The sequence below is a fragment of the Marmota marmota genome, unplaced genomic scaffold (genome assembly GCF_001458135.2).
Source record: "Marmota marmota marmota unplaced genomic scaffold, marMar, whole genome shotgun sequence".
Lineage (NCBI taxonomy): Eukaryota > Metazoa > Chordata > Mammalia > Rodentia > Sciuridae > Marmota > Marmota marmota.
The window spans coordinates 49,811,050-49,823,858 of record NW_026000174.1 but is presented as its reverse complement, the minus strand read 5'-3'; the positions used below and the strand labels follow the sequence as shown (position 1 = coordinate 49,823,858).

Below are 12,809 nucleotides of genomic sequence, written 5' to 3'. Positions count from 1 at the left end.
GACTGGAGACATGCCCTTACCCATTATATTTTGTCCCATTCTCCTTTATTCCCAGCTGCCAAGAGCTGAGCAGTTTTCTGCTGGCATATTCTTCCCCCATGATGTTCTGCCTCACCTCAGGTTCCAGAACAACTGGAGTCAGCCAACCCTCTGAAAGTGTGATTCCCAAATAAGCTTTTCCTTCTCTACATTGTTCTTGTCAAGTATTTTGGTCACAGCAATGGAAAGCTGACTAACACACTCAGAGCTGCAAAGAGAATTCCTGTAATGCTGTTTCACAAGTTGGATTCAAAATTCAGATGTTAAGATGAGTGTTGCCCAATCCTGGTCATTTTTTAATACGTCACTTTGAAAAGTTAAACTTTGTGATGATCTTGTGTTTAGGAAGAGATATTTACTTGGGAATGTTGGAAAGACAAAGCATTTGATAAATACTCCAGGCATTTTAGAAGTATATTCAAGTCATTAGACCCTGGGGGAAGTACTCCTTGGTACCCAGATGTAAGGTGTGATATTATTTTCAGTAATAACCATCAAGTGGAACTGCTCCTTATTTCCATGGTGCTTAAGGTGATATGGGCAAGGTATTGTGGATCTAAGTATGGAAAATTTCCAAAAAGCAACAGTCAAACCCTGGATAGTGTGATGAATGTAGACATTGAAAGTTTCTGTTCAGTTGGTTCTGTCCCTGAATCTGTTAGATAACTACTTAAAGGTAAAAAGTAGACTTTTTCCTCAGAAGAGTAAAAATTATTTTTCCCTTAATCTCTCTTTGACCAGGTTGAATTTTAGTGCTTATGAGGTAACTTCTTCTAAGTCTAAATGAGTTTTCTGTTTTGGGTCACTGTTTCCGATTTTTTGACTCTCTCAGTTGTAAGGATTATCTCAGCAGTTCACTTCTGCACTTTTGGACTTGACAATAGTAGTCCAGAAACCTATGCCCATTTAAAACCAAAGTAAACCCAATAGCTTTGAAGGTTAGAATAAAGGATGTCAGTTTACATATTGCTTCTCTTTTATCTTATTTGTCTCAAAACCTGGAATGGTTTCTCTGGAATGGTTCGGGATACAAAAAATACAGCTTTTTTCTTTCTTTTTTTTTTTTTTTTACATTAGAAAGATCTGTAGTGAACCCAAAATGTGGGTTTTGAATTCTGCCTGGATTCATTATACCAAGCAACCATTATAAAGATACTCACTCTTGAACAAATTATATGTGGTTACAATACGGGCTGAGTCAAATGTCCTTGTGTGACAAATATGGAATCCCTGGTAAATACATTTGGCATGATGAATCAGGCTTGAAATGAAATATTTAGCACCTCCTGTGCACAAAACACCACATTGTGTCCAAGGTGGGCTGCAAAGGAAGCTTCTTCGAATGATCTAGTTGGGCAGCATCAACCCACGCTGAGATTTATACATGCTATCTGAGAAGATAATCTGGTGTTTATGAGCAGAGAAGCAGTCGGGGTGGAATTGGATTGATCTGTGAAGGCTTGTGGAGGTGGTCAGCTTGAAGAGCATATGGATAAAGCCTCCACAATGGGAGGGTCTTTACAGGGTAACTGACTTCATCTGATTGCCTCTACGGTGTTTTGCCAGAGCAACATAGAAAGTTTTGGATTTCTCTGACTTCGCTAGATCAAGATAAGAGTAGATGATAGTTTACACTCGTATATTTTTCTTTTTTATAATGTGAGTAAAGAGTTGGCAGGCATAAAATTTAGGGAGACACTTACAATGTTGTTTTTTAATCTTTCTTTTTCAATATACTTATAAATAGCATAGTAAACTGTGAACCTCTTTCCTTTAGAAATGCTGATATCCCAAGGGCTTAGTCAGTTTCAAAGCTTTTGCAGGGAACGCATTACTTGGATTTCTTTGAAATGAATACAGTTATTAAAATAGCAATGATTGTAGCTACTTGGTGGATTGGCTCTAAAATTGGTACAGCCTAGAAGCTTGTTTCTAAAATTCACATGTACATAAACGTGTCCAAGTAAAGATGTCAATAGATTGTGGTTTGAGCAGAGGAAAGCTGCCCAGTTTACTCAATTTTAACGTAGCCTTAGCTTGGTTTGATTCTCTTTTAAAAGACACGGCAGACAGAAACAAAAGAAGACAGAAAAACAATGACCTCCTTTTGTTGTGATATTTGTCAAAGTAATTAAATTCCCCAAACGTGACAATACTTCTATATTTTGAGGGGAAAAGACAATTCTTATAATTACTGGGTGTTTTATGACAATTTTAATGCTTTTTTCCTTCCTGGGTAAAATTTTGAATTCTTTTGAATAAAGATTGTTATCTTACTCTGGAAATGGTATTTCTTCCATAGAAAGCCAAGGAATGGTATCTTAAGAATAGTTTTATTATTTCCACACTTCCTACACACCAGGACGAAAATACCATCAGGATAGAGTTCCAAACTCAAGTCTCATCTTTCTACTTTTGGCTATAGATACAGAAGAGGGGGAAGGCATCTCACTGTGCTCACATCCAGCCAGTTTGAGTGTTTAAACAATTGGGTCCCTCATTGAGGGGGTCTGTCTTCATCTGATTAGTTCATGTTTTCACAGATATCCTTGGCACACAGGTATAATACTGATTCTCTGCTGTCTTTTTCTGACTTAACTTCCTTCTTCCCATTTCTCATTTTTCTTTTTTCTTTCTTTCTTTTCTCTTCCCTCATTCCACCCTCCTCCCCTCCTTTTCTCTATGTCTCAGTCTACATTTTCCCTTCTGGTCAATGTTTCTGCCTTATGGCTTCCCAACTGCAGTTTTCTCTCTTACAAAGCTGTTGGTTATATTCTCTTAAGTTCCCCAACCCCCTTTTCCTGCTTTGTAGGAAAGCATTACTAATCTGCCTCAAATAAGCTAGCAGTATGCTTTCTTCTAGAAAGTTTTGTCACTATCAGCATTAGTCCAAAGTTGTGCCATAGAATATTATCAAGGAGGCATCAAAACTTGTCTCCTCCATTTTGTTCTCATCTGGAGAGTAATCGTATTTTTATGACAAACTTGTTGTTTGTCTTGCCTAACAGATTACAGGGCAAGGATCCATCTCAGATATATGCTAAGTCTCTGATTTGTTATTTTATACTCCATGGACACTCACTAATATGATTAACATGCCATAAGTGGTAACTTAATTTTATGAAAGATGGAAATAAGATGTACACACAAGGAACACGGAAGCGTTTATCTTTAGGTGACAGGTACTGATTCAGCACTTGTTATCTATTCAGGTATTTGATGATAATACTTCCTTTATATGGCATTATACTTTTAGTGTTTGAAACTATTAGTTCTAAATCTTTTATTTGTTTCTCAAAAATTTTATCTAGATGAATGCTTCTCAAACTTTAATCCGGGTATAAATCATTTGGAAATCTTGCTAAAAACCAGATGTCTGAGCTTCACCCTTATTTATTCAGATTTAATATGTATGGGAAGCATCCATGAATTTAAGTTTTAAACCAGCCCAATAACGCCAAGGCTATTAGTCTGAGGGTGATACTTTGAGCAGAACTGAACAGATTACACAATCATGCCTCAGTAACTCTTACGGAGCCAGGTACTGGCTTCATGTGCCAGGTATGATATTACATGTGTCAGTAAGGAATAAAAAAAAACATAGTCTCTGGTCTTGTAAAGTCCATAAAAGCAGTGCATAAATATTGTTAATAGAGGAATACGATTGTGAGTTTAGCACACGACTAATGAAATCTGACTACAGAACATGCAGGTCATAAATAGAATGGTGGGGAGAGAGAAAGGTATTCTTTGGTATTCCTGGAAAATCTGTTCACCACTCCTAGGTATTGCTTTTTTTGTTGTTGTTGTTGTTCTTTTTAGATATATATATGACAGTACAGTGTATTTTGACATATTACACATACACGGAGTATAACTTACTCTAATTAGGATCCCATTCTTGTGGTTGTATCTGATATGGAGTTTTGCTGCTGGGTACACAGGAAAGTCAGATTCATTCCACTGTCTTTCCTATTCTCACCCCCTCCCTTCCCTTAATTCCTTTTTGTCTAATCCAATGAACTTCTATTCTTCTCTCCCCCTTCCATTATCATGTGTAAGTATTCATATATCAGAGAAAACTGCTTTTGAATTGAGTACTTTTGCCAACCTAATAAAATCAATGAAGGTGGCACCTTCTTTTCATTAGTGAGTAAGGAGAGTTACCCATTGCCAAAACTTCATGATAAAATGAAAGCTGCTGTAACTTTTATCCTTTCCTGACTACCTTAAATATAGTTGGCACTTCATTATTAGGAACCAAATGGTAGCAAGGGTATAGTTTTGAAGCTGGAAATTACTAAATAATGGAGAATGATATCTTAATGAACACACCAATTTTGACACCATAAATATTTGATCAGTGTGCCCCATCAGCAATAATTTACATAAGCTCTCTTTTTGATAAACTTGGAGTGAGTTTTATTTAAATAAAACAAACCTATGAATTTTGTTGTAATATATTCATTATTGTTATTTTACATACACCTAAAGAAACTGAACCTAAAAAAGTTTACTTGAACCACCTAAGGTCATAACACATTTGTCAAATTAGAAATCCTAACTTTGCTCAAAATCAAGTCAACACTCTCTGCGTCATGCCAAGCTTTCCAAAGAATGTCACACAGGTTATGAAAGTCAATAATGTGCAGATTGGATGAGACCATCTACATTGGGGAAGATATGCTTTACTCTAAGTTTACTGATGTTAACATTTATCCCCACTCTCTCACACTGGAAACAAAAAGGAAAAAAAAATCTTTACATGACATTTAGACTGGCATGTGACCAAATATCTGGGTATCTTGATCTAGTCAAGTTGACTCATAAAAATAACAATCACTCATGATAATGCTAACATTAGCTATAAATGCTTTGAAACAAAAATCACAGGCCCTTTAATTTTAAGGAATCTGGCCTTACAATATCCAGTAACAGTCACTTGATTCTGAGCACTCTGCTTGTACGGTGGTAGGGAATCTGTGTTTGGATACACCTCAGAAATGTATGTTACTCCTCTGGGGACTCAGCTCTGTGGGTCTGGGAACCTAATGATTAGATTCTGCAACTTTGACCAGAATATCTTCTCATGTGAAAATCCAGTAAACACAGATTTATAACTCAGGGTCACCATTGTTAGGATCATCAAACCAGAAACAAAATTTTCATTATGATTGGTCTGTATGTTTTGTATGCATCAGAGTAATCTATTTATAAGCTCATCTCAGTTCAGAAAAGGGTTGGTATAATATGAACCAGAGAGAGGAATGAGACAATCTAAAAAAGTTCGTCTGGTAAACCACCCAGATCCAAACATTTAGGGAATTTCATTTCTGGTGTTCTAGCACCCCTTTCGCTTGGCTCTTGTGTGAGAGATGTTCTAGACCCATTTCATCATTTCTTCCTCTCTTCCGTAATTTTCAGTGATCAAATGCCAGTAGCTTTTCTTGGATCCTATCCTTATGTCAACTTCACTAATCTCAAAACATTTTCACAGCACAATATGGTTTCCAAATTTATGCCCTTAAATTCTTTTTTCCTGTGTGGGTATCAGGAATATACATATGCTGCAATTTCATGTAAAGGCAGCACGTGATGGAGAAGCAGTTACTGTGCACAAAAATTTATTAAAAAAAACCTCTAAATAGATAATTTGAATACCTAAAAATTAAAAATGTTTGCACACAATTATTGAACATATTCTGACAAAGTTACTTAGTCACTTTTTCAATAAACAGTTTGGTGGGGGTTGGTTAATTTGACTCATAAAAATACCTACATTGTTAGTATCTATTAAGCCACAAGAAATTTCCCATTTTAGAATTTTACCGTATTAAAATTAATTTGAAGTTTTAAAGAGAAAATAAGAAGCCAATTAAGAGTTTTAAAAGGGCGTTTTAATAAAAGTTTAAGTACCTATCGTCAAAAACATCCTGTCCATGTACTTCAATAAAATTCTAACAAGAAATGATTATTCATTGTTCTGCATTATTTTAGGATTTTTCATGTTTAATTGATTGTGACTGTTACTTCACAATTGATCAATGTTTATAAGCAATTGTCAAGATTGTTAATTCTCTTTGGTCCAATTAGGCCCACTAGGTTTTTTTTTTTTTTTTTTTTTTTTTAATCTGGGCACAATATTTTTTCTTTATTTATTTTATTTATTTTTATGTGGTGCAGAGGATGGAACCCAGTGCCTCATATGTGCGAGGCAAGTGCTCTGCTGCTGAGCTATAACTTCAGCCCCCAGGCCCACTATTTTTTTGAAAACCCTCAACAGAAGTGTGCATCGATTTTGGTGATATACCCTGCTTTCCCACAGTCCTCCATCGATGTGACTTTATAGGAATCCCATCATGATGTAGAGTATGGTCCTTGAGCTGGGGTTGATCTTGCGATTTGCCATGCCCAGCAGAATGTGGATGAAAGGATAATGTTTGTCCAGAAGCTAGGCTTTGAGAGGGCATGTTCACCTCTGCCATCTCCTGTAAAATCTATCTTCACCATGACAATAACCTGGAGATTAGCTGGAGGAGGATGAAAAATTAAGTAGACTCACTTTTTCCCACCTTACTAATCATAACAAGCAAAGCTGAGCTCAGCAAAATTGCCCATCTGACATGAAGTTGCATCAGAGTTCAGTTCTTTTCAGAGTTGTCCTGATAGCCCATAGACAGTGAGCAAAACTAAATGTTCCAGGTTGCTTTCCACTGAAGTCTGGGGTGTTTTCTTGGAAAACATGTTAGTGGCAATACACAGTGTCCAATTTGTGATATCTTTACCTCTATCAGGTGCTTTATGTATTAACTTGTTAGGAAGAAATAGAAAGTTATTCTCTAAAATTCTAACTGCCCAGTAGGTCAAATTTATCATAATTCAAGTCTGGAGGTAAGAATATTACTAGTTTGAGCAACTGGACAAAGGCATAGCCCATGAAGATAAGAGTGTGTGTGTGATTAAAATTCTTTATTGTATAAGACTCATATCATGAGTAAATACAGAAGCTACAAATAAGGGCTTTCACTTATCAAAGGGATACACAAACACACACACACACACACACACACACACACACACTCCACTATTAATTCTTTGCTTAAATGTTTTTACTTAACGATTTGAGATAAAGGAATGATGCAAATGTTAAAACATGTACACATTAGCTAACGTTTGGTTAGATTTCAAATTAAAAAATTTAGAAGGATAATGCTAGATTTGAGTAATATTCTGATATTTTTATTTTCAAAAGAATTGAAACGGTACAAGAGAAAATAGGTTTCAACTTTCTTTTAAAAATGCAGTTGCGTATTAAAACAAAACAAAACAAAAAACAAGGGGGAAGTATGCAACATTTTCTTCTAATTTTTTATATTATAAGCCTGCAAAATGCTGCAACTCCAAATGTGAACACAAGATGTGTCAGTGTCTGTACTCAGGAATGCAACTAAAGTAATGCCTTGTGTTTATTAATAGCAATGCCAGCTGTGCTTAAAACAGAAAGGTAGAAGTAGTGGAGCACAAGATTTTTTTTTTTTTGTCAGAAGGCACATTTTAAATACTTGTGCTGTTTGAGCACTGGGGAATAAAAATTAAGTCAGGTTTGCACTATATGTGGGTTAGGTGGGTTATATTGGTAAATTAGTGAACCAAGAAGATAAAGAGTAACACAAAGAGATGTCCTGGCTATGAATTAAAAGCAATAAAACAAAAGAATTTTTTAAAAAGTAATAAATAATAAGATAATATTCAGAAAAGTATCCCAAAAATAACTGTTAAAAAAATAGGAGTTTATAAATAAGTGAGAAAGTAATTTTTACAGCAGTGGAGCTGAAGGGAGTTTCACTCATTTGTGCACATCATCATTCATAGTCCTCTACTAATTTCCAGCATTGCCTCTTCTATATTTACCACTGACCTCCAGCATCCCTGCACTCCTGTGCACCCCTCAGATGATCCTAATGGCTCTTCAGGCAGTGTATTCTAACTGCACCTTCATTTGCCAATCTTCTTCTCAAGATGATGAAATCGCTGGAAACAATGACATTCTATGAACCAATGCCACATTCTCCATCCCTTGCATAGTGTTTGTTTTGTAGAAGGGATTCAGAAATGAAATGAAAGATGGATGTCTGAGAAGAACATGAGCAGTGCACCTGAGCTCTCAGGAACAACTGCACAGGTGGGAGAAAGGAAAATGAAACAGTGTTTGAGTTCTCCCTGGTTCTGGAAGTTAGGTAGCTAGGCATGGTAGATAGAAAATATGAAACAAGAGCAGCTAGGAAATGCTGAGGAACAGTCTTTACAATGTCCGTTACCCAAGTTTAAGTACATGGTCCTGGAGCATCAGCTACATAGAAATCAGAAATTCTGAAGCAAATGATTATATATGGACTGCAAAGAGTGAAATGATAGAATACATTGAAACGGTTTCATACTTTGGTATGTTGTTCTTCTTCTATCCAATTAAAAGTTTCATGAAGACTATGAACTCTACAGTAAAGTTATTTTTACTAATAATTATTGCTATAATATTCTAGTAAATAAAACTGTGTGCCAATCTATGTTCTTCAGCTTAGTGCTATGCCACATTACCACAGGGATTATTTTGACTCCCGTTAGAATGACAGTGAGTCAGGGAATCACAGCCATCCATTTTGGTCTGAAGCTTCTTTCTGTTCAAAGGACTTGGACGAGTTGCGTACAGATCAGTCACTCCATGGATGCACAGCTAATTCAAATAAGCGTTCCCTTCCTCAAGTCCAATCTTTCTACTTCACTCTAGGCTTTGGTTAGGAAGATGAGTTTTGTTCCATCTTCAAGTTCTGTTACAAGGGAAGTTTGAGCTTTAGAGAAGGGAGGAGGTCAAAGGCTGAGGACAATGTTTGCCTATCCTTGCCAACACACTGTGGACTCCGCCATCATGAAAGCTTAGGAAAGGGAAATATGAGAAATTTTAGGGTAGAGGATAGGTTTGTAAAGGTGGCTCTCTAAGAACGAGCCTGCTTTGCTTTACACTGAGTCAATGATGACACCTGGGAGGTGGTCATGTCGAATTGCTTAAGCAGAGTTTTTTTTTTCCATTTTTGCTTTTAATGGAACACATATATTTTAATTTCTTTGGTTCCCTGCTATATCTTGAGTACCTAAACCTTCCTTGATATTCAGAACTTACCAATGTTTGCTGCATGAATACAGCAAGCATGAACAAATAGACACAGAATCTATAAATGCTTATATGATTTGATCCATCAATATTAGCAAGTTATCATGAGAAAATGGTCAGAAAAATTTGCAAGAGTATTCATACGCATGTTCATGTTAGTATTAAATAACAAAAATCAAAACAAAATTTTAAATGTCAACTAAAAGTTTAAATGTTCACTAATTGTTTTTGCACACCAAGTGTAATATCACCATGAAAGATATTTATTAACACAGAAATACATTACTAATAAATTCTTAAAATTACTTGAAAATCAGTCACTTAAAATTAATTAGTACAAAATAAAATTTATTGTTTAAAGGGCTAGAAAGACATGGAAGACTGTTAAAAGTGGTTACCTTTTTTTTTTATAAATTGGATTGAATTTTACATTTTTCCTTTTATACTCCATATTATTTGAATTTTTTCAAACTAAGCCTGAATGATAAATAGGGAAAAATAAAGACATAATATTTTGACACAAATTAAAATGCCAAAACATTTATTTTTGGTGAAGAGGAAAGCATTAGTGTTCTTTTTGGTGTTTTAGAAACAAAACTACATTTTTTTACCAATAGATAAAGGGTATCTTTCAATTAGTCTTGCAAATATCTATTCACATCATTTTTTAAAAAAAACTCTATGAAATAAAACTCTTATTAGTAAGAAAAGAAGTACATATAAGCCATTCAGAATTTTAATTCATTCACTTAAAAGTGAAACTAATAATGCCTTAATTAGAAATTGTAAGAATGAAATCTCTTAAGCATAGTGTCAACAATGGTCAAAATGCTAACATTAAAAAAAAAATCATAAGACCATAAAAATTACCTACTGTCTTTTCTTCAAAGCCTTTTGACACCTTTGTCAAAGATGGCTGTATCTGTATGATTTTGTCTCTATGTCTTCTCTTCTGTTCCTTAGGGCTATGTGTAATTTTTATTCCAGTACCATACAGATTTTGTTACTATAGCTTTGTAGTATAACTTGAAGTCAGGTATTGTGATACCTCCAGCATTATTTATTTATTTATTTATTTATTTTTTGCTTAGAACTGCTTTGCCTATTCTAGGTCTTCTATTGCTTCAAATGAATTTTAGGACTGTTTTTCATAGTTCTATGAAGGATGTCATTTACATTTTGATGGGGATTGGATTAAATCTGAAAATTGTTTTTGGTAATATGGACATTTTAACTATATTAATTCTGTCTATCCAAGAACATGGAAAGTGCTTTTATGTTCTTCTGTGCTCTTTAATTTGTTTCTTCGGTATTCTATACTTTTTATTATAGAGGTCTTCATTTCTTTGTTATTCCTAGGTATTTTATTTTCCTTGAAGCTATTATAAATGGAATTGTTTTCCCAATTTATTCTTCATCAAATTCATTATAGATGCACAAGGAATTTATTAATTTTGGTAAAGACAGCTTTTTTAACACATGGTATGGGGAGAACTGGATATCCATATGTAGAAGAATGCAGCTAGATTTCTAAATCTCACCCTGCACAAAAGTGAACTCAAAATGGATCAAAGATCTAGGAATTAGAAAACTTTGTTATTGCTAGAAGAAAACATATAGTCAACACTCAAACATATAATTGCAGGCAACACAATTCTTAATAGGATTCCTAAATCTCAGAAAATAACACCAGGAATTAATATATGGGATGGCATCAACTTAAAAAGCTTCTGAATAGCAGAGAAAATGATTAAGAACACAAAGAGATAATTTAAAAACTGCAAGAAAATCTTTACTAGCTATTCTTTTAACAGAAGATTAATAGCCAAAATACATAAGAAACTCAAAAAACCACACATAAAATCAAATGACCCAATCACTAAATGGGCAAATGAACTAAACATATATTTCTCAAAATAAGAAATACAAATGGTCAACAAATATATGAAGAAGAATGTTCAACATCTTTAGCAATCAGGGAAATACGCATCCAAACTCCATTTCATCTCACTCCAGTTAGAATGGCAGACATCAAGAATACATATGATAATAATGTTGGAGAGGAGGGAGTGGGGAGGAACACTTTGTATGCTGTTGGTGGGATTGTAAATTAGTACAAACACTATGTAAAACAGTATAGAGCCTTCTCAAAAAATCATGAACAGAACTATTATATGACTCAGCTATACCATTCCTTTGGGTGTTTATCCTAAGGAATTAAAGTCAGCTAGGGATACATGGTTTCCCATATTTATAGCAGAACAATTCAAAATACAGAAATTATTGAACCAGCAGATGAATGGATAAAGAAAATGTGATATATATATATATATATATATATATATATCACATTATATATATTCATAATGAAATTTTACTCAGCCTTAAGGAAAAATGAAATTATTATTATTATTATTATTATTATTATTATTATTATTATTATTTAAGGACACTGAATGGAACTTGAGTACACTATATTAAGTGAAATAAGTCAGTGACTTCATGCTCTTGCTGGCTGAGGGAGTCAGCAGTCAGGACCAGCGTCTTGCAGGTTGAAGGAGGAAGATGGAGGTGGAATCACAGGTTACCCAGGAGGAAATTAAGAAAAAGCCAGAGAAGCCAATTGACCCCAGAAGACATGCCTGCTGCTGCTGCTGCTGCTGCTGCTGCTGCTGCTGCGAGTCTTCACTGCCAATAATGGCCATTACCACCCAATGGATGAACTCTCCTGCGAAAACATATCCTCCAGCAAGCTGGAGATTTACACCTGGATGGATGCAACTTTGAAAAAATTGACTAGTTTAGTAAAAGAAGTCTACCCAGAAGCTAGAAGCAGTGAACACACTTTAAATTTGCAATTGTTTTTATGGATCTTAAAAGACCTGGCCATTGAAATAAGGAGATTGGCAGCACCATGTCTGGCAGCAGAGTACTGAGGATTCCATGACCTTGTAGTTGCAGAAGTTCCAAATATGCGGTTATTTGGGCATAGCAATTACCCCTCCAAATCGCGCACCACCTCCTTCAGGGTGTTTTCGACCATATTAAATTTTATTTACTACCTCTCAAATTTATTTCTCAGCCACTAATGTAAAATAAACTTACATACTCTTTCCTCCCCTGGTTTTTGCCATTAAGACTTTAAATTCTTAGCAAATTGTAATGCAACTATTTAAGAGTTAGATTTGGATGTACTATGGATATGAATATTAATAGAAAGTCTGTATGTTTCACACCATTGTAAAAGATGAAGAAAGGTACTTTTAGCATTCTGTGTGAAACTATTGTTAAATATATTTGTACGATCAGAAGAAAGAAAGAGAAAGGCAGCGGAGCACAACAGACACTAGTATGGCAATATGTAAATTAATGGATGTGTAACTGATGTGATTCTGCAATCTGTGTATGGGGTGAAGGTGGGAGTTCATAACCCACTTGAATCAAAGTGTGGAATATGATATGTCAAGAAATTTGTAATGTTTTGAACAACCCACAATAAAAAATTGAAAAAAAAAAAAAAGAAAGAAAGAAAGCCAAACACAGAAAACCAGGGGTCACATGTTTTCTCTCAAAGATGGAAACTAATTAAAAAAAAAAAAAAAAA

The 12,809-nt window shown here is 34.8% G+C and overlaps 1 pseudogene; it reads left to right on the top strand.

Moving 5' to 3' along the window:
- The first annotated feature begins 11,707 nt into the window (after positions 1 to 11,707).
- Positions 11,708 to 12,253, top strand: LOC107158534 (annotated as a pseudogene).
- Positions 12,254 to 12,809: the final 556 nt, after the last annotated feature.